Source organism: Tamandua tetradactyla, chromosome 1 (assembly GCF_023851605.1).
Source record: "Tamandua tetradactyla isolate mTamTet1 chromosome 1, mTamTet1.pri, whole genome shotgun sequence".
In the NCBI taxonomy this organism is placed as follows: domain Eukaryota; kingdom Metazoa; phylum Chordata; class Mammalia; order Pilosa; family Myrmecophagidae; genus Tamandua; species Tamandua tetradactyla.
Window position 1 is genome coordinate 220,943,736 of NC_135327.1, and position 27,722 is coordinate 220,971,457.

General features: G+C 43.1%; 1 protein-coding gene and 1 long non-coding RNA gene across 3 annotated transcripts in view; one reads left to right on the forward strand and one right to left on the reverse strand.

Annotated features, from left to right (window-relative positions):
- Positions 1–9,135, reverse strand: part of JCAD (junctional cadherin 5 associated) — a 47,378-nt gene extending 38,243 nt beyond the window's left edge. For both annotated transcript variants that reach the window (XR_013172396.1, XM_077152756.1), the window contains exon 1: positions 9,072–9,135. The gene's annotated coding sequence lies outside the window, so the exon portion shown is untranslated. The remainder of the gene's footprint in view (positions 1–9,071) is intronic.
- LOC143677134 (uncharacterized) lies at positions 6,789–27,262 on the forward strand. The gene is made up of 3 exons (XR_013172399.1): positions 6,789–7,775; positions 19,781–21,115; positions 23,664–27,262. It is a non-coding gene; the product is annotated as an uncharacterized LOC143677134 (long non-coding RNA).
- Positions 27,263–27,722: the final 460 nt, after the last annotated feature.

Genomic DNA, 27,722 nt, shown 5'->3' on the forward strand with positions numbered 1-27,722 from the left:
CTCTTCTCCTTTTAGGGGGAAGTTCTGCATAGCATAGAGAGAGGTGATGGAGGCAGTAAAAATAACATGGGCTTTGAAAACAGAAAGACCCAGACGTCTGCTTCTCCTTGGAAGGGTCACCTTTATCAAGTTACTTCTGAGCCTCAGTTTTCTCATCTATAAAGTGGGCGGCTCTACTACTTATTCCAAAGATGTATGCAACAATCTACATGAAGTAAGTGGCCTGTGGGAGTTGCTGGGATGTTATGATGGTGATTGCCATTAGTCTTTGTGGCATTGCTGTTTTTTATTTTTTAATTTTTGTCATAGTAATGTATTTACAACAGGATTTCCCCCATTTTAGCCATTTCCAAGTATACAGTTCATTGCATTCCCAGTGTTGGGTCACCAGCACCACCATCCATTACTAACCTTTTCATTGTCCCAAAGAGAAACGTTGTCCCCAGTAAGCATTAACTTCCCACGTCCCACCCCCACCCACCTCTGGTCACCTGTAAGTGTCGGTCTGTGTGTGTGGCGCTGTTGTTTAACTAGAGAAATCAGGACTACACGAACAACCAATTCAGAAAACTCCTCACCTGACCCACAGCCATGATCTCCCTATTTTGGCTTAACACGACTTGAGTTCAGTTGAGCAACAAAAGCCTTCTGATGAAGACAAACTTTGTAAGACAGTATATTGGAGGAAGAAAAACAGGATTTCTAAAAATCATCCTTTCATAAAGGAAAGATTTTGATACCCAAGAAAAGCTGTGTTTTAATCCTGATTCAATCTTGTGGGATAGCCATCTCTTTTAGCCCTGATTCAATATTGTAGGGTGGATATGTTTGATTAGATTATCTTCATGGAGATGTGGCCTGCCCAATTGTGGGCGTGACCTATTGATTACATGGAGATGGGACTCCATCCATTCAATGTGGGGTTCCGATTAGCTTACTGGAGTCCTTTAAAAGAGGAAACATTTTGGAGAGAGTTCAGAGTTGACACAGATGCAAATGCTTGAAGAACAGTTGCTTCAGAGCTGGCAGAGACATGGATATTTGTAGATGCTTGGATTGCCAACAGAGAGAGCAGATGCCTAGACATGGACAGAGCCCAGGAGACATCACCATATGCCTTTCCTTGAGATGCTAAGCAAGCCAGAACCCGGAGTTGTGTCCTGGAGTTGCTAAGTGAAGGCCCACAGATGTGCAGAGAGGAAACCACTATCTTCAGAAGCTGGAAGCAATGGTACCTGGAACAAGGACTAGTAGATGCAGTCTCTAATATAAGTGGCTTGAAGGAGGGCAGGAGAATAACAAAGCTGAAAAGCCACATTTTTCCAGGCCAGGGTTTCTGTTTCCTTGACTGATTCATGGTAAGACCAGGTTTATATTCCACCGTTACCTTTTTTGCCCCCTTGAAGATGCTCCTGACTAGGTTATGAAGTGCTCAAAACACCTCTCCAGTAGAGGCATGAGTCTCTGTTCTCCGAGAATATCTCCCAATAAACAATCGATGTAAACCGCAAGAGCCTGCCCTATGAAAACACATGAACCACCACGGCAGACATCTGGAATGGGCCAGACACTATACTAATCGCTTGGCATACTCTTTTCCATTTTATAGTCCCAGCAAAATTCCTGAAATAGTTATGACTGTCCCCATTTTACAGATGAGGAGACTAAGGCTGAGTCCAGGATTATATGGCTTGTCAGTGGCAAAACAGATCTGTCCAGCATCAATGCCCATGCTACTGTTTTAGGCCTACCCATCTACATTTCCTTCCTTAAGTGCAACGACAATTTCCTAATTTACCAAATAATACATAAATATAAACAAGAAAAGACAGAAAGCCGGTGGCATTAAATTTTTTTTTTAAACTGAATGTTTAAAAAGGAAAAAAATCTCCTTTTTTCTGTGGGATCAGGAGGGCTCTTCTAGATGACTCTTGGCCTACATGTGCACGTGTGTGCATGCACACACAAAGGGGGATGCCTCACGGACTGTAACATTTTGATTGCAGCACTAGTTTTCATTTTTAAATGCTCAGCGATATGATTTGTTCCCAAATATCCCATGCCACTGTTTTGTGACCCGCAGCAGAACTCAGTGATTGGGCTGGCTCTCAGACTTCCCATCAGTATCACGGAGCGGCCACAAAAATTTGTTGTGTGAAACTGAAATCCAAACAGACTGTGTCTATGATCTATGGTAGGGGAATGAACAACAGTCAGGAAAAAAAATGCATTCTAAAGTAAAATAATAGTATCTGTATGGAAGTAGCCCCTCTTACCTGCAACATTAACAGAATTTGGATTTTATCTGAGTAGACTGTGGGAAACCACAAAAAAGGTCTGGACCAGGGTGTGACAGCTTCAAGATGAGGACTAAGGTGACTTGGGCAAGGGCAAGAGGGAGGACAAGCAGTACGAGGAGGGCAGGGGCAGAGGAGATGCAGGAAAGAGGAAAATAAGAGTAATTTTTAAGGAAAGAATGACAATGGATTTTAGCCTTGGTGGCAGGAATGGTCACTTTGCTAACAGAAAGACAGAAATCTGAAATAAGTATGGTTTGAAAGAGGATAGGTGATTTGCTTTTGATTGAACTAACCCAAGGCACTTTTTTTTTCCAAAATCACTGTCAAATGGGTTTTCATTAAAGATTATTTGTCCCTTCCAAAGAACCTGAGGGATGTCATTAAGTACTCTTACCCTGTCTCTGGTTTCTAAGACCTTTGGATGTTAGCCCTGTCACTTTTATTCAGATGGGAGGGCTGAATCATTTAGGGAGCAGCTGTTAATGGTCCATTAGCATTTAAGCATGAAGTTGCCCCCCGCCCCCGCCCGGCCCCCCATTCACCCCATTTAGGGGTGAATTTGTATTTCTCCATGTTGTTCAGTACATATATGTGGAATTGAACCAGAGGAAAGGAGAGAGCCTCTCTGGACTTCAGTCTTCTCCAGAAAGAGTAAAATGAGAAGGATGAACCTGGTTCTCTAGGGTCCTCCTCCATCTAGAAATCTCCAGCCTGTTCTCCCCTGGGAGCACAACAGGCACTTCCAAATCAGCTGGCCACCGCAGACAGCACAGCCTGTGGCCATGGCAGGGAACAAAGATAAGTAGGTCACAGCAGACAGAACCTCTGACTTTGGCCTCATCAGCAAGCTGCCCAGGATGACCAAGAGAGAGCCGCATGGCCACACACTAAAGAAGAAGATGGCATGGGGGGCGGTTTGTGAAGGGGGTAGAGGTTTGCAGGGCAGGGGAGTCAGGCCAGGGAAGTGCCACAGCTAGCAATCCTCCATCCCAAGTTATTCCAACTTAAATTGATCAAGACACTTGCTTTGTACGGAACAGGCCAGCAGGCACGGAGCTCTGTGCTGGCGAATATAAACAGGTAAGACCCGGCCAACACCCTGCCCTTGAGATATCATCGTGGAGGTGGTATTGCTTTAATTACGGATGCTCTTCTCATTAGGGCCTGAGATTAACAAATGAATGTGATTTAACAGGTACCATTTTTTCTTCCCCTTAAAAAATGTTTTTATTCTGTTACTTATAATTATAAGCTCCCTAAGATAGTGAAATAAAAAAATAGGTTCGTTAAATCAACAAGAACTTTCTTCCTTTTTAAAATTTGCCTAAAACAGGAAGTTAAGATAAGGGAAGGAAACACATACCCAATTAAAAATATGAAAAATATGTTCACCCTTACTTGTAATAAAAAAAAAAAAAAGCCAAATAACCAATGTACCACTATCCATGTATGAATTCTGGGAGTTTTTAGAGAACAATGCGTGCTGCGTGTGTAGGCAGGGTGAGCTCTAGGGACCTTCCCTCCAATCTGGGGGTGTATGGATGCGAGCGGGAATTTGTGTGCAAATGGACATTGCCTTTCTTAAAAGTGATGAAATGGTACATAATAAACTTTACAAAATTAGGAAACTATGAACTAGTAATCCTACTTCTTGGATCTACCCTAATGAAATAATCAGAGATGCACACAAAGTTTTATACAAGGATACTCATCCAAGTTTTATTTATGATAATGACCACTGAAGTGATGGTTAAAAATTCTAGTGCCTCCAGATGGTGGACTATAATAGGGATATACATGTACAAAACCATGTTTCCAAATACCTGGCGGTGCATGGAAATGCTCACGATACTGTGTTAAATAATAAAGACAGGACCCAAACCTGAGAGTCAGTAGGATTTCAACTTCATTTATATACATATGCACACAGAGGGGAGAACACCAAAGGGCACATACCAAAACAGAGGTGCGGAACTAAGTCTTCCATTTCCTTGTTACTCGACTATATTTTATGGTAGTTCTACCATGAAATGTATTAGTTCAAACGATATGAAGTTGCCATTTCGCTGGTCAAAATGGTCAAATACTGGCAATTCCATATGATTTACCCCAGTATTATTTCATCATCAGAAAAGAACCTTTTAAGAAAGAAAAAGCTGACTAAGTAGCATTAGGAAAATGTATTTTTGAAAATATATTACATATTCAGAAGACTCAGTGACAATCAGAGAAAACACTGAAGGAAAGAATATTCAGTAAATTATATAAGGCCCTACATATTAGCACACGTATTTTCTCTGCTACAGAGAATCTTAATCTGCTTCCAGTAAGCCCGAGATCATCCTTCTGCTGACAAAGTCTAATACAAGATTGCAAACAGCATTCAAAAGGTCTTCTTAGACATTGTTACTCCTTAAAAAAGCCCAACTTCTAAGTGGTATTCACTGACATTCCATACTTAAGATGTAATTGGTCCCTCAAATTGTTGGCAGTTCAGTATAAATATTTCTTCAACTGACAACTTTTAGGTCTAATGTTATGATTAATATATAACAAAGTGCTTTCTTTAAACAAGAGGTAAATAGCCAAGACATAAACAGCCCAGGACTGGAGCACGTTGCTAACTACTGATCCATGGATTTTTAATCCTCTCTACAGCTCCTTTTTTTTTCTACATGGCAGAACTATGTATTGTATTATGAGCAATAGGTTTGCCATTTCCCTTTTCAGTCTTAATAATTAAATAAAGAAACTCAACAGTTCCAGTTGAAGCTCTGGGACAGTAAGTTCCCACAGACTGCTGCTCCTGTACCACTGAGCAGCTCTGCCAGAGCCAAAATGCCTCCAAACCTCCTAAGACGGTGGAGGCCTAGGTTCGATTCCCAGCATATGCACCCGCTCACTAGTGCCCCCAGAAAACAAAAATGTCATAAGACATAATAAAGCATATTGAATCTGTGAAGCAATCATTTTAGTAAGGTGGCTACCACTGAGTTAGGTTTCAACAAAAAAGATTTTTTTTAAAAAGAGAGAAAACATGTTTAAGATCACAAAGACCTTCAAACGCTAAATTGCCAGGTTGGAGCAGTGTGAAGGCAAAGATTCAAAGGGAGAGGTGGGGAAAAAGGTGCCAAATATTACGCACGTTAACTGTGCGCACAAACATTATCTCTTCTAACTCCTCTTCTTTGTCTTCGTCCCCACACCATATGTGATCTTGCACAGGCATGCACGCACACGTGCGCACACACAGACACACTCTCTACCTTCTCTTTCACCTCTGGATTCCGGGCCACATAATCATTGCTCTGGCTTCCTAACCCCATTTTCATGAGACCCTAAGTACCTTATTAACATTTCTGAAAGATCAGAAGTCATTAAGAAAGGGCTGGAATTGAATCGGATTTTTAAAATCTGGGAATCTGGGCTATTTGCAAAAACAACTGTAAAACTCAAAATAGGTTTGAGTTTTATTCCACTATCATCCTATATGTCAAATGTCACATGTAATGATTCCTAAGATACTCTATTAAATGTATAGTGGGTTTGTCTTTACTTTTAAATCACTTAGAATAAAACAGCCAAGGCTTTATAAAACTGTTACGAGTTTAAATTATTTCCTGTAACTTTTACAGTCTTATTGGTTTTCTAATTACAAAAGTCATATAAATTATTCCAAAATTAAACATTGCAAAATTCAGTACTTAAGTGAAAAGCAGAAGTTCCTAGAAACCCCGCTGTGCCAAGCCACCAGCAAGTTTGGCTTCTAATCTTCCAACCCATTCATATATACTTGCTTTCTTTTCCTTTTCCTTTTACGAAATACACCTTTTCTCTTCCAAACAGTCTCTAAATTCTTTCATTTACATACTTCACAGACAAGCCATAAAGAAACTACCAGGGAGCAGTGTGCTGTAAGGATAATAATCAGTCTAATAATACAATTTTGCCACTTTGGCCAAGCTGTCCCCACTCTCTATAGAAAGCTGGTGGAAAATATATTTAGTTAAAGAAAATTAGGGTAATAGCCCACATTGAAAACATGATACCGCAAAATCAAAGCAAGATCATTGAGTTTGGGGTATTCTGTGTTCTTACGGACAGTTAGTGTTTGAAGGATAAGTCAAAGTATTGGAAGAATGGTCTACCCTTCCTTGGCTGCTGGCTTCAGCCGGTGTAGGTCCTGCATTCTTTAAGTCAGCAGGCCCTTGGAACAAAGCACAATGGCAAGGTTTTAATGAGTGAGATAACCCTTTCCATCCAAATGGTGAAAAACAACGTCTGCTAAAAACCATATCAACGCAAGCAATGGGGTCAGCAGTAGGCCTAGAGGATTTCAGAGACGTGGGCTTTGCTTATCAAAATAAAAACCACAACAGAACAATTGTTTCGATCTCAACCCTCTGTGTTCTAAACTCTCTCTAGATTAATTAGTATGGAGGCTGGCCAAGCGCTCAGCACAGAAACTCTGGGTTCCTGCAGGACAGACCAGAGAGGGCTCTTCCGGCGAGGACAATGGGAACGTGGGGGTTGCACACACTCCTAGGCTTTCTCCACTGAGAATACTTCTAGGAGTCATTTTTTAATTGAATTTTTAAAATTCGACCCCAAGGATCTTGCCATACTTGCTTTTTTTTATTTAACTGAAAAATTGGCATTTCTTTTCCTTGTGTATACCTTGACCCCCAGTTAAATTTTTTTTAGCTACTGAACAATCCCCCATAGCCACTGGAATCTGACCACCGGGATGAGTTATGAGATAAATTCTGATTAGCTTGTCATGTCCTCCCGAGCGAGTGGACACAGTCATTTTAAGTTATGTTCCAAGGGGTGGAAAAACAAACTTCTATTTTCTGCTCTGAAACAGGCTTCCTCCACCCACCCGAACCCTCTAAATCTCTTGGGCCTCACCAAGGGCCTGACCTTCCAGTCTCTGCAGCAGAGGGTGAAGTTTTGCCCGAGGAGGGCCCAGCAGATTAAAGGCCTCTGTTCAACAAATATTTGCTCGCCTACTGCAGTCAGAGTCAAACAGTTTGCTGCGTGCTGCCTGCGCAGAGGGGACAGAGCCCTCAGGAAGCTTGCTCAGCTGGTGGCTAAGAACTAGACATCTAATTCTAAGGTAAATAAGTACATCTGAACCCAAAGGACATTATGGAAAATCTAATGAATCTATCAAATTCCCAATTTCACATGCAAACCCACCTAAGTGGAACAGAATCTGCGTATGATTTGAAAAAAAAGGAAAAAAAAAAAAAACACGTTTGCCTTGCTGGACGGCCTCTTAAACTGTGATAGAAGGCAACGCTTTTCTGAAGTTTTCCTGGACAGCTGTGACTACTGGGTATGGACGTCTACTACTGCTGCCAGAGCACTTCTTGCCTGGCTCCTATAGCCCTCCCAAGCCCGCATCTTCCAGTCCTCACCCCAACCCCTGGGATGCCTATTCTCTTCAAATGGGAAAAGACAAAAACCAAGGTAGGGGAAAACTCAGGGTATAAGGAACATCACATTCAACAGTCACCGACAGAAAAAACCGCCTAGGTGAGGGGGCTGCGGCAGGGCGTGGGAGTGGGCGACCGCCTGGCGGGCGGCGGTGGGGGGTGGAGACCCCCTAAACCAACCCGCCCGGGCCCTCCTCTCCTGGAGGGTGCGCGGGAGCCGGGATCAGGGCATGCCCAGGTGACGCTGCCGCCAAGTTCTCGATTTTATTTTTTCTTCAGTAAAGGAAAACCAGGGCTTCTCTTCCATCCCCCCTGCTCGGCATCGCTCGCGGGTGATTAGGGGCGCGGGCCGCGCTTTGGACTGGGGGTGCCGAGGAAGACCCCGCAAATCCGATGCGGCGAGGGGGGAACCGAGACCGGCTGGGAGATTCGAGCGCGGAGAGCCCGGCGGGCTCCAAATCCCATAAAGGAACCGCCTAACGGGATTTACGGCACTCCCAGGCGGGGGCTCTTTCCTTCCTCCCACCCTTTTTAAATTTAAACAATCACAAACAGCCGGGGCCCTGCTGCCGGGGCACTTGCTGGAAGCACAGCCGCGATTAGCGCCCTAATCCCAGCCCTGACCCGTCCCGGGGGTGACCGCCCCCACCCAGCCCGTCCCGGGTCGCGGCCACCCACGGGCCCGCCCGGGCGAAGGGCCCAACGTCCCGCGGGCAGGTCCGGGCTCCGGCCCGGCGTCGTGGACACCAGGGGGCCCGGGGAACTCTGAGGAGTGGCTCCGGGGACAGATGTCCAGCCCGGGACAGCGGCGCGAACGTCCCCACGAAGCCGGGGCGTGCGGGTACGGAGGAGGTGGGTGGACCCCGGCGCTGGTGGTGGTGGTGGTGGCGGGGAGCAACCCCTAGAGGGGAGCGGGCGCCCCCCGCCCCGGGGCCCTCCCCTCGCGGAGGGCGACGCGAGCGTCAACGCCAGCCGCTGCCCGCGAGCCGGATCGTGGGGGCCCGGGACGCCGCGCAGCCGGGAAATCCCGCGCCCCGGGCGGGGCACCTGAGGGCCGGGGTCTCCCCTCCAGCACGGCAGGCGTTTCCCTACCGCAAGGCTGCGGGCCCACTGCGGCCGGCTGCGGGCCCCGGCACCGCGCGGCGCTCCGGGAGGGGCGCCCTCGGGGATCCCGGCACCCCGAACGCCGGGGCAGGCGGGCTAAGGAGCGCAACCCCGGGCGTAGAAGTTAGGGGAGCGCGCAGGAGATGGGGCGCGGTCCGCCAAGCGCCGGGGGGCCGGGTCCCACGGAGGCTGGGGGTCAGGAGCGGAGAGAGACGCTGGGACTCACCGAGCGGCTCCCTCATGCTGCCCAGCGCCGCCACCGCCGCCGCCGCCGCCGCCGCCGCCGCCGCTCCGGCCGGCCCGGGACCAGCGCGACCAGCCCCGCCCGCCGCAGCCGCTGCGGAGCATGCCCGGAGCTTCCCCCGCCGCCCCGCCCCTCGCCTCGCCCCGCCCTGCCGTGCCCCGCCCACTCCCGCGATGCCCCGCCCACCCCGCCGCGTGCTCTGCACTCTCGGCGGGAGGGCGGCGGGGGATCTGCAGCGACTGGTTTGCCTCGCGGGGTGGTGCGGGAGGCGCAGGTGGGCTGGCCACTCTTCCTTCTCTTTTCTGTCTCTTGGATTTGGGCCTCTCCAACCCAGTACGAATGTCCACGTTTACAAACAGAAACAGCCGCACACAGATGCAACACGCACACACAGAAACTTACATAGATATACACAACATACAACTCAAATGCACAATTATCTACAGTCTCACGCGCACACATAAAGACGCTCATATACAAACAGATATAAACATAAACACAACACTTCACACAATCACACTTACACAAACACCCATGGATGCAATGAAAACAGGGAGGACAGCTTAGTGTTTGGGATTTGCTTCTTTCGAAAAGGGAGGGGGGGTTCCTAAGAGACGTAGCCCTAGAGCCATAAGGGACCTGAGAGGTCAGTTGGTCCTCACAGGTAACAGATGAGCACACTGAGGCCCAGAGTAGGAGGAGGCCGGTGGGGCAGTTCAAACAAGCAAGAACATTGCCTGAGTACTGAGCCACTCCAGTTCCCTTGCAGCAGGGGAGAGGTGGAAATACTATGCTGCTGCCTGATTTGCTTGGGACAGAAGTTCTTGACATTGGGATAACAGAGAGATGAGATACAGCATTACACTTTGCTGATGAGTTGGGGAGTTGCAAAAGGGGGTTGGCTAAATCAAGTCCACCAAGGCCGAAATGGATGGCAGAACCAACTAGTTATCTTACCTAAGAGGTTTTTTGCAAAAACATTTAGCCACAGCGTGGACTTGGGACTGATAGCTGCCTTGGTACTAATAATGCCTAAAGATTTCCAGCCTCCATGTACTCTATAGCTCTTTTAATCCTCACTACAGTCCTAGGAACTGGATGCCAATTTACAGATAAGGAGATTGGGTCTCAGGGAAGCACTTACCCAGGAGGCTGCAAAATCTGACCTGAGACCTTTGCTTTGGCCCATTGAGTAAAGGTCCTGTGCAGTCTAACAGAGCAAAAAAGGCCAAGTACACTATTTTTTGGAAAAGAATGGAGGATATAAATAAGTGCTGCATTGTGCGCTATGGACAGGGCAGGTGGAGAGATCAGGTGGGGGTGGGTGGGCAGCATGGCCAGGTGCTCATGATCTGGTCGCTTGCGTGCCATTCTTGGCCGCTTGCGTGTCATTCTTGGCTGCTTCTGCCACTTTCTAGAAGTCATTTTCATTCTTTTCGCTCGAGCTCCTCTCTAATAAAACGAGGTTAATGGTTAATGCTGATACCCACTCCATAGGAAATATCATGAGAATTAAACAAGAGCGTGGCTTTCAGCACCTATGCAGTCCTTGGCACATTTTGAGAATGCAGAAAATGTCAGAAAACTACCAGGAGTACTTGCGCTACTAGTGCAGACTGGGGAATAAGATGAAAAAAAAGCAAAAGGAAAATGAAATGCAGGAGGCTTTTCTGAGGCGTCAGAGCCATTAATAGTGGAGACACTGCTACTTATCATCAAAGCATCTTTCAAGGATGGATCGCTGCAGTGACATCTAGAGTTCCTGTTTCTCTTCAATTTGTCAACTCAGTGAAATCCCTTTTTGTTGTCATGGGGTCCCCATATGCGCTGAGATCTGTGCAGACACACAGAGCCAAATGTTCCCCAAGATCATTTATCAGCCGGTTTCTTGAGACTAGAACATGTTTCTCCATAGAACACTGTTATTTTGTTGGGTTTCTGGGTCAACCCCGGAAAGTTTTATAACGTAGCTGAAATGCTGTGTAAATTGCTGTGAAAAATATTGTGGCAATACCCGGAACCAAGCTGAATCAAATAAAATAAAGTTTAATAAGAAATTATGTTTTAACAGAGAGGTCGATAAGAGCAGATTCAATTAGGGCAGGGCAAGGAGAAAGAGAGCCTGGGGATTCTGAAGATGAAGACTTCGCTATTGCAGAGTTTTTCTGGTGGCTGTTGAACACTGGCTCTTTCTCATGTTGACCTCATTTCAAAATGTGTGGCTTCCCTCTTTCCAGTATTGGATCTCACTCACCCTGCTTTGAGGTTTTCCAATCATAGTGAAAGCCATTGCAAAACAAGTAGAGAATAAAGAAAGGAGGATGGGGCAATGGCGGGGTGGGGGTGGGGTCAGGTAGGAGGGGATAGCAGGGAGAAAGGTGGGAGATTTTTCTGAAGATGTGGGAGAAGAATTACGAAGAGGAAAGAGGGCAAGGTTTAAAGATACATGAATATGAGCAGGTGGTTTCCTGAATTATAAATGGAGGAAGAGAGATATAAAGGGGAGCATGGCATTTCCTGAAATAAAAGGAAAAGGTGGTGAGGAAAATCCACCAAGTTAACTTCTCACACTGGTCTCCGAAGACATAGACACAAGATGATGTGAGAAAGCAACTATATATAAAAATATATATATGTACACACAGTAATATGGTTTTAGATGATTTGTTATGTATTACAATACTTGTCCATGCATACATATATGTATATACATCTAAGCACACTTACATATAAACATATACATGTAATTATGTTTATAGAAAAGAGGACATTTTTCATGTCTGGTCTTTGTAACTCAGAAAGCACCTGTTTAGGTTTTATTTCAACCATAAGAAAAAATGCTTTTCTTCTCCTAATCCCAGCTATGCTACTTTCTTGCAGCTTCAGTCTCTTTCTCGTACCTACTTGATTTTGGAATATTTCAACACAGGGGGAAAAAGCTGTTATTTGTTTCTATGATGCAAAATACAGAATGTGATTTATCATCATTTTTACATGATGCTGGTGGAAATCTCACCCTGTCCCGGGAGCCTGTGTGGGAGTCCGGCCCTGGGCACCCAAATGGACCCACTTTCCTCTGATCCTGGAGAAGGGATTTCACAGACTCAGGAAGGAACTTGGATGAATGAGTCATCAGAGGAGATGTGTAATGACCAGAGAAAGAAGGCTTCATGGCCTGCTTAAGAAATTTTAAAAAAGAGAGAGAGATAAAGCCCTTGGTTCTTTAATCTATTGCCTTCTGAAGGACCTGGAATAACCCTCATCCCTCCCTGAGCTAGAGTTCCTCTCTGATGACCTAATATAAGATTTCCTTGAACTGAATAAGATGTTCTTTGATGTTTTCCTTAGTCTTTAAAACACTATCTGTTGTCATTTTTAAAGCATTGATGTTCTAGGAAACTTTGAAGCCACCCTCATTGGTTTGTTCAAGAAAGTCAGAAGATAATAGCTATACAAAAGCTAGAAAGAGTTTTATGTCAACAGGTGTCAATTAAACTTGTATTTAGATTTTTTGGCCTATTTTTGTAATTTCTGCAAACATCTCTAATGCTTATATATTGACATGCTTCGCATGATGAATACCGCAACCTTATTTTTAACACAAGCTAGAACCCTGTGTCTTGTTGGATCACCTACATCAGCCTCGGTTGGGGAGTTGGTTGAAAGCCAGATTCATGGGTCTCCTTATGATGTTCAGAATCAGAATCTCCAATTCCTGTAGCTGAGAACCTGAATCTGCACTCTAAGTAAATGCCCAGGTGATACTTACATGCGCTGAAGTTAAGATGCAGGACTAAAGCACAGGAGATAGAAATAATATGTGTCAAGAACCTAACAGAATGGTTGGCTGGTAATAAACGTTCAAAAGGCGGTAGCCATCAGCATCATGGTATGATAACGAAGAGGAATAGCACAGCAATGCCCCTTGTGAATAAAGAACAAAGTGCGTTGCATGTTGACTATTGACAGTGTTTTTGACACTGACCTGAACGGAAAACTTGCAACCCTGGGCATTAAAATAGAGCAGAGCAAATATTTTTCAATCATATACCTTCATTCTTAGGAGACTGAATCTGGATGGTTATTGCACAAAGCAAAATCATTTCCTAATTATTTGCTCTTTCTTTGTTAGCTTCTTCCCCATAATGCCGCATACTAATGACAAACAGTCCTTCTGCTTCTCTCCCCAGCCCTATCACCAAACACCCATAGCAAAAGGTGGCTGTTTACCAGTGGTCACCAGAATGGCACAAGCGTCTCCCTGGCCTGCAGTGTACAACACTTTGACTAACTCATAAGGAAAATCCTGGAGTAAAGCTGCCCTCCTGGGGGGTGGCTGGCTGGGTTCCCCCTGGCACAAAGTAGATGCCAATGCTGCTTCTAGAAGACATGCATCTGGCCAGCAAGGGGGAGGTTCAGACATGGACAGCCCGGGCCACCTCTCTCGCCATCACCCACTGGCTAATCAAAAATCAAGCAAAACTAACCAGAGCATTTTATTTAACGCTATGTAACATTTTATTTTTTTAAATGGGAACTAACATTAATTGCAAGGAAATGCATCCATATGCAGAGAGAATAACATAGCAGGCTTCCAACGTTAGCGATGGCAAGCAACACAAAATTTCTCCAAGGTAATTGGAGGAGATGACAACTTAACTTTCTAATTTATTTAATGCTTACGTGCCAGGCTCCTGACTTACGTTCTCCCGTGTACATTAGGGTGGAATTTATTAACAGGGCTGTGTATTTTTGAAGTTAGTCTAGTTGAGTGTTGAAGAGAACGTAAATCTACCATAAAAGACGTTTCCTGATCTTTATTTCTCTGACTCTATAAAACTTCCATAGCATTTTATTTATACTTCTTGTGGAAGACTAATAATCCACGGGCTACCTTGGATTTGCTTTATTGACATACATATTCAGTTCTGCAAATAGGTGCTGAGCTCCTTGGTGGAAGGCACTGCCCTTCCCTCTGTCTATTGCAACCCGTCATCATACCTTTAAAAAGGTAGATGACACACTATCTTTTGGCTTGAATTGTTTTATATCTCTCAAGTAAAACTGGCCACTTAAACTCACACTGTGGAAATGCTGAGTTATAAATCCTCATCAACTGAGTGGGATCGAAAGAATATCAGCTGAGGTCCAAGGGTTACCAAAGGAAGAAGACACAAAATGGCTCACACTTAAAGAAACTGTCTGGATTTTCTTGAATTCTTGTCTATTTGTTTTAAGTCTGTTGGGGTCTTATTTCTGCTTTTTCTATGTTCGACATTAAACACTACTTATTGTCCTAAAACTCTATTTGTTTGCCTCTTAAGTACCTGGATGATGTGTTTATCAAGAAGATTTCATGCTATTTGTGAGTTTTGCTTAATTCATCAAAAATTAAATTTTCTAATAGCAAATAAAATCAAAACATGTGAACAAAAGAGACCAAAGAGAATAATTAGTGGTTTGCAGGAAGACAGCTAATTACCATGAAATATGAGTCGGAGATGAGGAATTAAGTCAAGTGAAAGTCAACTTTTCATCAGCAACAGTTGAAAAATATTAAGAAAGCCTAAACCCAGCGTCTCATCTAGCTGGAAAAATTTGTTAGTTTTTTTAAGCTCCTACATAACGGTTGCCATGTTTCCTTTGCCCCCTCCCACCTCCCCAGAGAACTTGGTGCATTTTCCAAATCAGCACTGATAAGGGTCAGCAGGACTCCACATTTCCACCCAAGCCACCAGAAGAGCCTCTGTCCCCACGTGGAAGCTCAGCCACGGCCGAGTGAAAGGATGAATTGAAGGTAGCTTCCAAGTCAGTGGGGAACTGCGTGTACTTTTTCATTTTCTCAAACTAGTGAAAGCATTAATTCTTTGTTTAAATATTTGTACAGTTTCCCTTATAGTTTTTGATGCCTGGAATGTGTATTAGATCTTTTGCTGAAACCACCAAAGACCTGGAGGTTACCATAACTAGTCACAGATGTAGGATTAAATCCAATCCTCTTTTTTCTCCTCTCTGCATGACACACACACTGGAGCCTTGATAGTAGAGTTCTTGGAACTGATGCTATTCATAAACAAAATGGCTACTTTTCCAGAGAAAACTGCCCTCTCCACCGTGAGGGGCCACCTGTTTATTTAATGAGAAGGCACAGCTTTTTCTTTCTGAATAAGGGGTTATGATGGATTTTATATATTGCAAGATTAATTTTAAAATGTGGAGCACTTCCCCTTGTTAGTCCTTTGCTGCTACTTCACAATAAGTATGGGCCTCACTGTTTGGGTATTAGTTTCTAACATTTACCAACTTTCTTAATTAACCGCGATGTAAACAGGGTAATAAAACATGGGAAATGATGATATGTCAGCCTGAAGAAGATGAATTCAAAAATGTTCTAATTCTGAAGCAATTGCAGGATGGTAAATCTGATTTTCAGCCATCTGATGGAAAATGTTAAAGCCTTATAATTGTATTTTTAAGGTAATATTTCAATAAGTTAAGTGTGGGCCACGGTGACTCAGCAGGCAGAGTTCTCACCTGCCATGCCAGAGACCCGGGTTCAATTCCCGGTGCCAGAACCGTGCAAAAAAAAGGTTAAAAGGTGGATTTACTAACAAATCAAGTTGAAACACCAATATAATTAAAATTAAAAAGTATCCCCATGGCAGGTTGAAGGTAGCTCTAAATATCTGTCCTTAGATGGCATCTTGACTGAACTCTTTATGATATTCCAGTAGCTTAATGATGCTCTCACTCTTTGTTTTAACCTGAAATGCACATGCTCTTTCGAATAGCCTTCTTTTGTCTTTTTGTCTGAAAGAAAGAAAGAGAAAGAGAGAGAGAAGCCACAGTCTTCTGTACATCATTTCTTTGGGAAAACAAGACTCTCCTCTTCCTCATAGAGGCTTTTGGCCAGAGGCTGATATCATAAGAACTCACCTGGCATTTAAATCAAAGGCCACAAAACATCTTTCATTTGTAATCAACTCTACTACTCAGTAAAGTATACTCATTTAAATTTCCTATTTTCAAGGTTAAAGATTTATTTCAAGTTTCATGCCATGTTAGATACTATTTCTACTAATATCTCAAAATAAGGTCATCTTGCCACATACCTATAAGCGTAAAGACCTCATGCGCCATGCCAGATTGTAAATTTCTTAATAGCAAGAGATTTGGTGACAACTTCCATTCATGAAATAAACCATTAGAACTAGAAATGGCATAGTCTCAATCTACTAAAGTATGAATCAGTAAATTTATTGACCATTTGGAAAACAAACTTAGCTGTTAGCCAGTGACTGGCTAGAAACCTAGAAGTGGGGCCTAGATATCTGCGTTTCAGACATGTTCCCCTAATTCTTACATGCACCAGAGATCAAGAGCCACAGCTTGTGACCAACCCTGACATAATTTGATACTAACCATGTTTTCTTAGAAACACCTGTTCACTTGCTCCGTAGATCTCATGAACTACAAAGCAATTTGCTGCCACATTTAGGGAACTGAATGAATTCATGGGAAAGTGCTCGTCAGGAGGTAAAATAAGCTGGAGGAAGAGCACACAGGCTTTGGAATCAGATTTCTTTTGCTTCCTATTCCTGCCATTTATTGTGTGTCCTTGGGCACAGCACTTCTGTTCTCTGAGCCTCTGATTCCTTGTACAATTACAACCCAAAGTCCAGTTATGAAGGTTAAATGCGATATTGCTTGGAAGCAGTCAGTACCACATGCACATCCCATCAGTGTGAGCTGTCTTTATGACTGCACCGTTTGTGGGGTTCACGTGTGAGTTCACAGAGAAATGCAAAGCACCTGGCACATCAGAGCCCTCTGCACACGGGAGCTATTAGGATTTTCAATTTCTGGTGACTAAATATAACTTAGGAGCACAGTTCCCTCCTTTGTTGAGAAGGCAGGAAACTATTTCCATATTCATTTGCTTTTGGTGGAAAAAGTGTTACAGAGATAACAGAGGATTCACAAGTTCTAGGAAGGAACCTTCTACATAGACTCTGGGTTGGAAAGCAAGACTGTTGCTTCTCTCTCTCTTTCTCTTTCTTTCAGACAAAAAGAAAAAAGAAGGCTATTGAAAAGAGCATGTGCATTTCAGGTTAAAACAAAGAATGAGAGCATCTTTAAGCTACTGGAATATCATAAAGAGTTTAGTCAAGATGCCATCTAAGAATGCATATTTAGAGCTACCTTCAACCTGCCATGGAGTGAGTCAAGATAGCACAAGATTCTAAGACAGCATTTTAAAGAGAAACTATTTATTGAACGTAAAATATGAAGTCTTAGTTAGGGCTGGATCTGAGTATATGGCTGTGTGTGTGTATGTGTGTATATGTGTGTGCATACATATATGTATGCAACAGAGCAGTAAAAGCATTGGATTTCAGGGTTTAGAAGAGTAGTTTGTGCCCAGTGGAAAAGAACAATTGTGTTGGAAATCATAAAATATATGCCATGGATAAAATAACAATCTGGTATTCAATCAGGAAGCAGTTCTTTGAGGCATATGGAAGCATGATATATTTTCATGGCTCTATCTTTAGATATTGGCATGCATTGTGCTTCATTAGATATTAACATGTATTATACCTGTGGACAGGAAATTACTCCCCTGTCTTTCACCCTTTTCTTCCAAATTTCACTGAGAGAATGCCAAGCAGACAACTGGTCAAGCAGAAAATAATGTGACTATATTATACATTCATGGAAAGTCTTAGCAATTTCAACTTCACGTACTCTCTATGTACCTTGATCCAAATTCTCTGCCTGGAGGTCCCAAAAACCTAGCCTGGCTCTCTGAGATTCGCCTCCTTATGTTCACAAGGTGATAATATCACAGCCCAAATCAGATGGTGACAGCAGGGCTAGCGCTGGCTTTCACAACTCGGCACCCACCCAAACATGCAATGGCCACTGTTCCAGGGCAAGGCAGCAGGATATGCAGGTGTATTTACCTCCAGCTGCCAGAGGTCCCCACATGGAAAGAAAATCCAGAAACGGTGGAGAAGGGCATGAAGACAATTCACAGAGCAGGGTGGTAAGTGGGGAAGGTTATGGGGCATATGCTGCCAGTAGCATACCCACCATCTCCTTTACTTTCTCTATTCCATCCCAACAAATAATTGTTTTCCCATACAAGAAGAAAAAACTGCTTATTTTAAGCAATTCGGACCCCTCTTTTCCATCCCAACATCAAACTAGTTTTTAATGGTTTCAAATAGATTCTGATTACACAAATAAGAAATGTCTATGGACTTCTAGGAGCCTTCTTATTCTTCCATGAGGAAAAAGGCCTTGGAATTGAGAATGGAATGCATTGGGGTGGTCCTATTCTCTTAAGAGAATGTGTGTGCCTTGGTAATGGAGAATCCAGTGCGATCATAGCTCTCCTCTGAGACCATGAAGGAGTTCCCTCACACACACTGTTCATGTTGTTTCCAATATGTTTGGAGTAGGTTCTTTAGAAATAGCATGTGCTCCTCAGTAAGCCTGCCAAACTGGTGACATTTTATCCCAATCCATGGAATGGCCTAATTGACAACATTTGTGTCCATATTAATGACAATGGACAATTGTTGTGTAATAAATGAGCCACTGGTTAGCTAAGGAGATAGAGGCACCAACGTTTGCTCCAAATATGTTAGGTTTTGATCAGAAGTTTTACCCTAACAACCTACATTCATTTTGGAAAAATTTTTTTGCATGAAGGGAAGCCAATGTCACATCAGAAATGCCTAACAGCAAACACTAGTCGATGCCAACCTGTCAGAACTATGCTGTCAGAATGTGGAACAGCACACACTGGAAAAATGTGACGTGAGTGAGAAGGGGAAAAACACATTCAAAATTAGAGTTTTGTTTTTCTTTAAACTAATAGCTGCAAAAGGAGAATAAAAAGTCCATTGGAAGAATTAGGGTCAAAAGCAAAGAAATTGTCATGGATTTGTGTCTGCTCAGCTTTCCACAGCCTGCCATGACTGTACCTTAATTAGATGGTAGCACTTACTTGCAAGCGTTGCCATTTGTTCTGAATGTTCTAGAGTGAGATGACAAGCGCAGTTAGCCTAAACCCTGCCGGGGCAGACATGTTTTCACTTCTAAAGTATAAATATGGTACAGAGAATGTTTTTTAGCTATTTGGTGCCTACACAGAAATCTGACAGAGTTATTTCTTTCCGGAAAGCTAGAATATTAAGGTTTTCAAAATAGTCGCAGTGTACAAGGTATTTGTTGGTTGCAGTAACCACAGCCGAAGCTGAGTTTCAAAGTCCTGGTCCTCCAGGGCTGTGGACCACGCACAGCCAGATATGAAAATGTGGTGACCTCTTCAGTGAGGGTTGGCATCCAGTGGCTGTCAGGTCATTCCTTTCCTAATTTTGTGATGAAATTATGAAGGGCTTTCTGTGTGCATTTAGCACAATATAAGGCTGTGCAATATCGCCTGGATAGCATGCCATCGCCAATCATTAGAGAATCTAAATTAAACTCTGGTGTGTTGGGACAGCCAGACAGTCTGTTATCCATGACATCACAGGCATGAGAGTCAGCATGAGAGCAAAGTCATCACACTGGTCAAGGGTAGAAGGAAACAAAAGACATACTACAAGCTGGAGAGAACAAGCTGGGAAGGTCAGATTGCTCAGGCCCCTGTTTTTATTCATTTTTGATGTTTTTTTCAGGGAGAGGAGAAGACACATTCCCAGCAGAACTCATTGGTCCAGAATAGCAGCCAGAAAACATGGACTTGTATTTGCTTGAACTTGGAAAAAATTATCAAGACATTTGGAATCACAGAGCATATCAAGCCTGCCTTGAGTGGGCCACAGGCCCAAAGAAACTTGCCTCCTTGGGCAAAAGGAGGAAGAGCTTCCAGAACTCTCTGTGTCCAGTAGCAACTCAAGGATGTAGACTGCTTTTACAAACTGGTCCTGTGCATAAGTGTGGTATCTGTGAACTTAACTGCCTGAACACTTGGCCAGGGATTGAGAAATGAAATTTACTTTCCCATGTTTTTTATAATTTAGTCACACAGGATGAGGTATGGTGTTTCCTCTGAAATCCCAGAGGCTCCCCCTTGCCAGCCAAACTATGTGCAAGTGACTATTTCCTGACATATCTCACAGAGCTGCTCTGCAGGCATCTCACCTTGAAACTGCTGCACCCACACGACACCCAGACACTAATTGAAATTGTAGAAAGCTAAAGCCTGAGTCAAGAAGGCACTTTGCACTCTCTAGGGGACAGGAGGAAGAGTTTCATTTTATTAAAAAATACAGCAGCATCACAGGACTGCCACTTAGTACAAACCAGGCAATTCACCCTGCAGGCCTGTGAAGATGATGGAAGCAGAGGCTTGGGTGCCCAGACAGCTGGACAAATGCTACAATTTCTGGGCTTACTGCATTGGATGAAAAAGCTGATTGCTCTGACCTGACAGCAAGACCAGTAACTTACATCTGCAATAATTGGAAAGAGCTGGATCTTGAAACATCCATCAGAGAAGTCACTTCTCTAATGATTGGTGGTGGCAGCCCCTCAACCCCCCGCCTCTATGCTCTTACATGAAAAAGCCATGGGACAATAGCAAACTCCTCTCCAGAGCTAGACCTGTCGGTGCTGCCACAGTAGCACAGATAGCACCTTGTGACACTTAGGAGTGTTGGAACCCCTGATGCTGGCAAACTTAATGAGAGAAGGCTGTTGTTCTTAAATACATTGGTAAAGGACAGTCAGGGTCACAGTGACGTCCCTGTCATTGCCATCTTCTTTTCCATACCCTTGCAGTTGGGGGTGTTATTGATGTTCTGGAGATGGGGAGAATGAGTGGTGGACACGAGGGCCCCACAGATTTGGTTTCGGTCTCTACTTGTCCAACTCTGGTAAGGCAGTTACAGCCTACCTGAGTGAAATTCAGCCTACCTGAGCTGGTCAGGGGATCTGCCCTACCTTGTTAGAAAGTCAAGAAGAATAGTCATATGGGAGCTGCTGGCTAATGGGGAGCAGAACCAAAAAAGGTAAACTTGAACTTTGGAGTGATGGACATATGACTCTTTTAAATGGGTTCTTTGAGTTTGTAGGAAGCAACGTTTCCAAGAGAAAGAACCGGATTAGCCTAGCTAATCACCATGGTCTCTCTCTGTGCAGAGCTTCCTTGCCAAACCTCTTGGGTCAGGTCATTCACCAGGCTCTGATCAGCTGGGTCACCTGATACAGAAAATGGCCATCTCCATTCAAAGAGTACAGGGCAGTGAGTGAGAGAGCTCCCCCATGGGGGGACTGCGTAATGGACCTGTGATCAATAGGTCCAATCCATGCATTCGTAACTCAGAACTTATACAAACCAGTCACTAGGATTTCAGATGTGTCTCCCCTGTTCAAAACTGAACAGTTTCTGCAGATTTTCAGAATACATTTTTAGCTCTGGTCTTACTTGCTCAATTATTCTCAATTGTCATTATTCATCATTGATTTAACTATTCAAACAAGCCCTCCCCACAAACAGAAAGCAAGAATGAAAAAGAATCTCCATATAAATCTCTCGGCAGAAAATCTATAAAGTGGTTTCCTTAATAAGTTACCTGACTTGAGCTGCTTACCTATTTCCTAGAGTAAGCCAGTGTTCTTTCTGCCCCATGGTCTGCTCTAACAGTCAGTGGAGGAGGCAGAGGGGAGGAGGAGGTTCTTTCCCCATTTGGAAACTTTCGTCTTAGGAGATTTACCAAGTTTCAAAGCATCACTTGCATTTTTCTTCTGAAAGATTCAGTCTCAGTTTTCCCTCTACCTCTTCCCTCCTCCCCACCTTTCAATAACTGCCTAAAATGATTCTCCTCTCTGTTCCTTTGAGTCAACTTGAGTCTTACCCTCTTCCCAGCAGGAAGTCATCAAGGCCTGTCTTTGTATCCTTTTCAATCTACCCCTTCCAATACATTCCCGCAATGTTGGCAACCGTCTCCCATCTGGGGCTCTGCCATTGGCCTTTCTCTCTTCTCTCAGATTTCCTTCACACAGTGCAAAGAACAATCTTACAAAAATCTTCTTTGGATCACATCGCTCTGCTGTTTGGAAATCCATGGTAAAGCCTATGTCAAATTCAGTTCCCTAAAGCACATTCTTCTTACATTTAAACTCCTAATCAGAAACTTCAGAGATTATCACACCGCCACCCCCTCCTCTGTAGGATGTCCCCACCTCTCTCGACCTGCTCCTCCTTTCAGGCTTTCTGCAGGGTATTTCCCTATCTAGAATGTTCTCCCTCATCTCTTCTCTCCCAAGCGGACCCTCTTGGGCCCTGTTCACTTCCAGCTCCGGGAGTCAACACCCAGCATTATGCCATAGGCTTGCGCATGCTCGACGTTCTCCTATAAATGTCCCCTTATGGCTTGGCCAGCATCTTCTCATCCAGAATGTCTGCTGCTTAATTGGCTTCCTAAGCTCCTCTCCTGTGGGAGACTAGGCATCTACCAAGACTTGTCCTCTGCTTAGGGAAACAAATTCTCTTTTTTTCACTAGGGCCAGCTGTTCTTAAGAGTTGTACCAGGTGTTTGATACCAAATCTGACTTAAGGAACGATGAGACATGTCTTGCCCTGGCCCAGATCTCTTCACTACCCACTACCAATTGGCTCTCAAATTAAGGCAAATGCCTCCCAAGGTCCCAGTGAAAAGTGTATCTGTGTTACCCTGGCAGTATAAGACATCCTTGGCACTTAGTGTGCTCTTAACTGTGTATTGTTACCAGATTAACTGGAGAATAAGGAATAGAGAAGTAGGACAAAGGGTAAGGAGATATATATAATATAGATATATATAATACATATTTTTTCTTTTGCTATATGCCTGGGTTCACATTTCACCCTTTCTCCATGTGTGTATCCCTTATTGCAGCACTAATTGTTGATTTTTTGTTTGCTTGTTTTTTCTTTCTTTGTTTTTTTTGGGAAGTGCATGGGACTGGGAATCGAACCCAGGTCTCCTGCATGGCTGGTGAGAATTCTACCACTGAACCACCCTCGCACCCCCATGTATTTAGTTATTTAAACATCAGTCAGGCCTCGTGTGGTTGAAAATGACAGAAACCCAGTTTGAACTAGCTTGGTCATGTAGGGAGATTTAACTGGAGTACCAAATTGAAGAAATGGTTGAACTAGTTAGATGAAGTGAAGCATGGTGTTGAAACAAACCAGGGATTCAAATGTCAGCAGGAGTCTGTTTCTCTCTCTCTCTCTTTCCTTTCTTCCTTCCTCCCTCCCTCCCTCCCTTCCTTCCTTCCTTCCTTCCTTCCTTTCTTTTTCCGTATTAGAGAAGTTGTGGATTTATAGAACAATCATGCACAAAATTAAAATTCCCATATAACATGCCTGTGTGTCTTTTATCTCTGTTTCTCTCTGGTGGAAGCAACGTTCTCTCTCTATATACACATCCTTCCTTCTCATGACTGCTGAGAGTTTCCGAGTTTTAAATCATAAGGTTCCTAACTTGAGAGAAGGGTTGACTTTCTTTTTCAATTTTAGAATGTGCTAGTTCATTTTCAAATACTGTGAACTTTTGTTTATCCTTCAAGTAGGTTATTACTCAAGCAACACTTCCAGTGGTACCAGCCTGCCTCTAACTAGAAAATAAACCAGTGTTGTTGAGACATGCCCCTGAGGAGAGAATACCCGTCTGGTGCCGAGCAGCTACTGGAATTAGAAGACTTGTGTGGACACTGTGTGCGGTACTATCACCTCCAGCATCGCCTACAATTCTGTTGCCTTAAAAAATTCTTTCAGTTTTTGCAGATATCAAATGCATGTATCGTTACACGGTCAGAGAGTATTCTGAATTTCTTAAATTGCTAAAATTTAAACTGAGCCACATTTGTTTAAATATTAAATCTTTTAAGTCTATGTATAATTGTGCCTTTACCTTCTTCATATATAAAAATGAAAATGTATTTTTATATTGCATACATACTGGTGATGATATAAATCTCAAAAACTGCCTTCGAACAGATGGTAGTTTTAGAACAAAACATTCATTAGCTGTCAAATCCAGCTTCCTGTAGGATGGAAAATACAGTCACTTCTCAGGTAGTGCTAAGAAAAGCTCTCACTTACTTGAATACCTTAGGATATGGATTCTTTTGTAAAAATTTTGGCATGAAAAGACTATGACAGCTCACTATTAATAAATATCACAAACTGCAAAAAAGAAAATGGCTTCTCTGATCAATTGATATGAAATCCATTTCAAAATATTTTAAAGATGATGCAGCTGATTTATGACCAAATAACGCAAATTTCCAGGGTTTTCCAAGTATAGTCTCCCTGTCCCCATTTGATCTCTTATGTTAAACATAAGAAGGAGGAAGAAACAATCTCCTATTTTACAAAAGTAGAGTTTTCCAGAACTGGAAAAATGCTTGAAAGTCATTACAGATGAAGCAAATGACTTGTCCAGGTCAGACAACTATGAAGTGATGGAGCTGGAATTGGAAGTCAAGTCTCTCAAGTGTCCTTTCTCCCCCAACAAAAATCATTTTCTAAAGGAATATTTCTGTAAATAGTTATTGCTTGTGTTTTCCAGGTTACTAGGACAGAACCACATATTGGGCTGGCTTAAGCAAGGGGAGTTTTTTGGCATATGGTTGGGGAGGTTTGTGTTTTCCCAGGGCAGTAGTGTGCTGGTTGACCAGCAATCCTTGGGTTCCATGGCTTTCCCATTATATGTCCATATCCTCTCTTCTCTTCCAGGTTCCATTGATGGGGAATTCCAGCTCCTCCCTGTGGCTTCCTCTGACTATCTGGATTTCTTCTATTTATAAAGGACTCCAATCATCTGGATTAAGACCCAACCTCATTTAGTTGGGCCATGCTAAAAATAATATCTTCAAGTGATCCTACTTACAGTGGGTTCACACCCACAGAAACATAGATAAAGATTAAGAACATGTCTAAATTTGCCCTCTGGACTCCCAAAATGCATGTTCTTTCCACCTGCAAAATGCATTCACCTTAGAGATTTCAAACAGAGTCGAGAGGTTATCCTAGAGGTTATTCTTATGCATTATAGAGATATCCCTTTTAGTTTATGGTGTATTGGCGTGGCTGGAGGGAAGTACCTGAAACTGTTAAACTGTGTTCCAGCAGCTTTGATTCTTTTGCTTTGTTTTTTTTTAACATGGGCAGGCACCAGAAATCGAACCCAGATCTCGGGCATAGAAGGCGAGAACTCTGCCGCTGAGCCACTGTAGCCCGCCCCCAGCAGCCTAGATTCTTGAAGACGACTGTGTAACTATATGACTTTTACAATGTGACCGTGTGATTGTGAAAACCTTGTTTCTGAGGCTCCTTTTATCCAGGGTATGAACAAATGAGTTAAAAAAAAAAAGGAGAATAAATAAATAAATATGCGAGAAAGGGGTAAAATAAATTGGGTAGACTGAAATACTGTGTATCAATGAGAAGGAGGGGTAAGGGGTATGGAATGTAAAGAGTTCTTTTTTTCTTTTTCTGAAATGATGTAAATGTTCTAAAAATGGTCATGGTAAAGAATACACAACCATATGATGATATTGTGGGCCATTGATTGTATAATATGGTTGGACTGAAAGTGGATATTTTTCATAACAATTTTTTTAAATATTACATTCACTTTATTCTTATATCGCAATAGTCTCAAGCCATTTCCCTAACAACTCTAAGTCCAGATCTCTTTAAAATCAGTTATGGGTGGGGTCCATTCTGGGGCAAAATTCCTCCCCATCTGCTGGACCTGTGAAACCTAGAGAACAGGTTATCTGCTTCCAAAACACAATTTTAGGACAGGAATAGGGTAGACATTTCCATTCCAGAAGGGAGAAATTGGAAGTAAAGCAGAGTTGTGGGTCCTAAGCAAGACTAAAACCCAGCAGAGCAAAGCCCATTAGATCTCAAGATCTGACAGTCACCTGTGGTTTGATAATTCATCCTCTGGGCTAGCTGGAGAGGCTGTTCCAAGCACTCACACAGTGGCCATGCCCTCCCCAAATGCTAAAGCTTCAGCTCCACCCTCTCTGAGCACTGCAATGGCAGTCTCCATTGCCCAAAAATTGGGATATAAAACTTATCTCTATGCATTGGGGTGGTGACCTAACTCACCCCAAACATAGTGGCAGAAGACCTAGTCCCCTCAAGTGCAGGGGTAGAGCTCCCTTTCCAAATTTGTGGGTGGGCCCTCTTTCTTGGCCTGAGAAGATCTTTATGGTCCAGACCTCTGCCTCCATGTTTCTGCCCTTGAAGTCACTCTTTCTTCAATTTTCCCCTTTTCTGTCCCTTTCAGTCCAAGTTGGCATTGCTTCCATTCGTACAAATTTTGCAAAACACTTGTTGGCTTTGCATGCAGTTTGAGGGGGTCCCAACCAGAAAGAAGGACTTTCACTGAGCCTATCTGAATAACAGTATTTCCAATCCTGACTTCCTCTGGAATGGCTGACTGGATCCATGTTCAACGAAACCCTCCTTAGCAAAGGGTTGTTCTGTTAACAACCTCACATGGAGCCCTGTTCTCTGGGGACTCACTTCCTGGAAGTTAAAGGAGGACACTGTTATTGCTTGCTGCTTCTGGCTCTAGTCTCAGAGCACACTATCTGGATAGGCTGAGAATTTTTCAGATCATCAAATGCTGGTTCCATTGTGCTTAACAGTTTAGTTTTCAGCCTATTCCTTTCCTCTTTCTTTTTACTATAAGCCACAAGGAGAAACCAGGCCATCCCTTTCATGTTTATCTTGGAAAGCTCTTCAACTAAATGCCCATAGTTATCACTTACAAGTTTTGCTTTCAATCTGACATCAGAACACAAATTTGCCAAGTTCTCTGCCACTTTATAACAATGATTACCGTCCTTCCAAGTTTCCAATAACACATTCATCATTTTCTTCTATAGTCTTCAGAAGCAGCTTTAACATCCATATCTCTAATGATTGTCTCTTCAAAGCAATCAAAGCCTTTTCTATCAAGTGCCTCAAAATTCTTCCAACCTCTACCCATTGCCCAATTCTAAAACCTGTTCCACATTGTTAGGGATTTGTAATAGCAGTACCCACTCTCAGTACCAAAATTTGTATGTCAGGATTCTCCAGAGAAATAAAACCAACAGGAGATAATTTATAGTTATATTTAAATATTAAGAAACTTATTATAAGAATTGGCTCCTTTGTCCATGGGAATTGGCACATTCAAACTCTATATGGCAGGTCACAAGCTGGAAACTCAAATGAAGGTGAAATTGTGATCCCTTGGGTAAGGTGGCTGGCTTAAGAAGAGGCAGAAATTTTTCTTTCTGACTTCTAAAATCCTCAGTTCTTGCTTTCAGACCTTCAGCTTATTGGATCAGGAGACACCTCTCATTGCTGAAGGCCATCTCCTTTATTTAGTGTAGACGCAATCAATCATAGATGTAATCAACTGATTGACAATTTCAATCCATCTATGATATACCCTCACAGAAACAATCAGGCCAGTGTTTGTTTGGCCAATAACTGGACACTATACCCCAGCCAAGCTGACAAATGAAATTAACCATTACAAGCAACCCATATCAGATTTTCTGAATATGTATGTTTGTGTGGATCTACTAATGAAAGTATTTTGATAAAAGATGTTT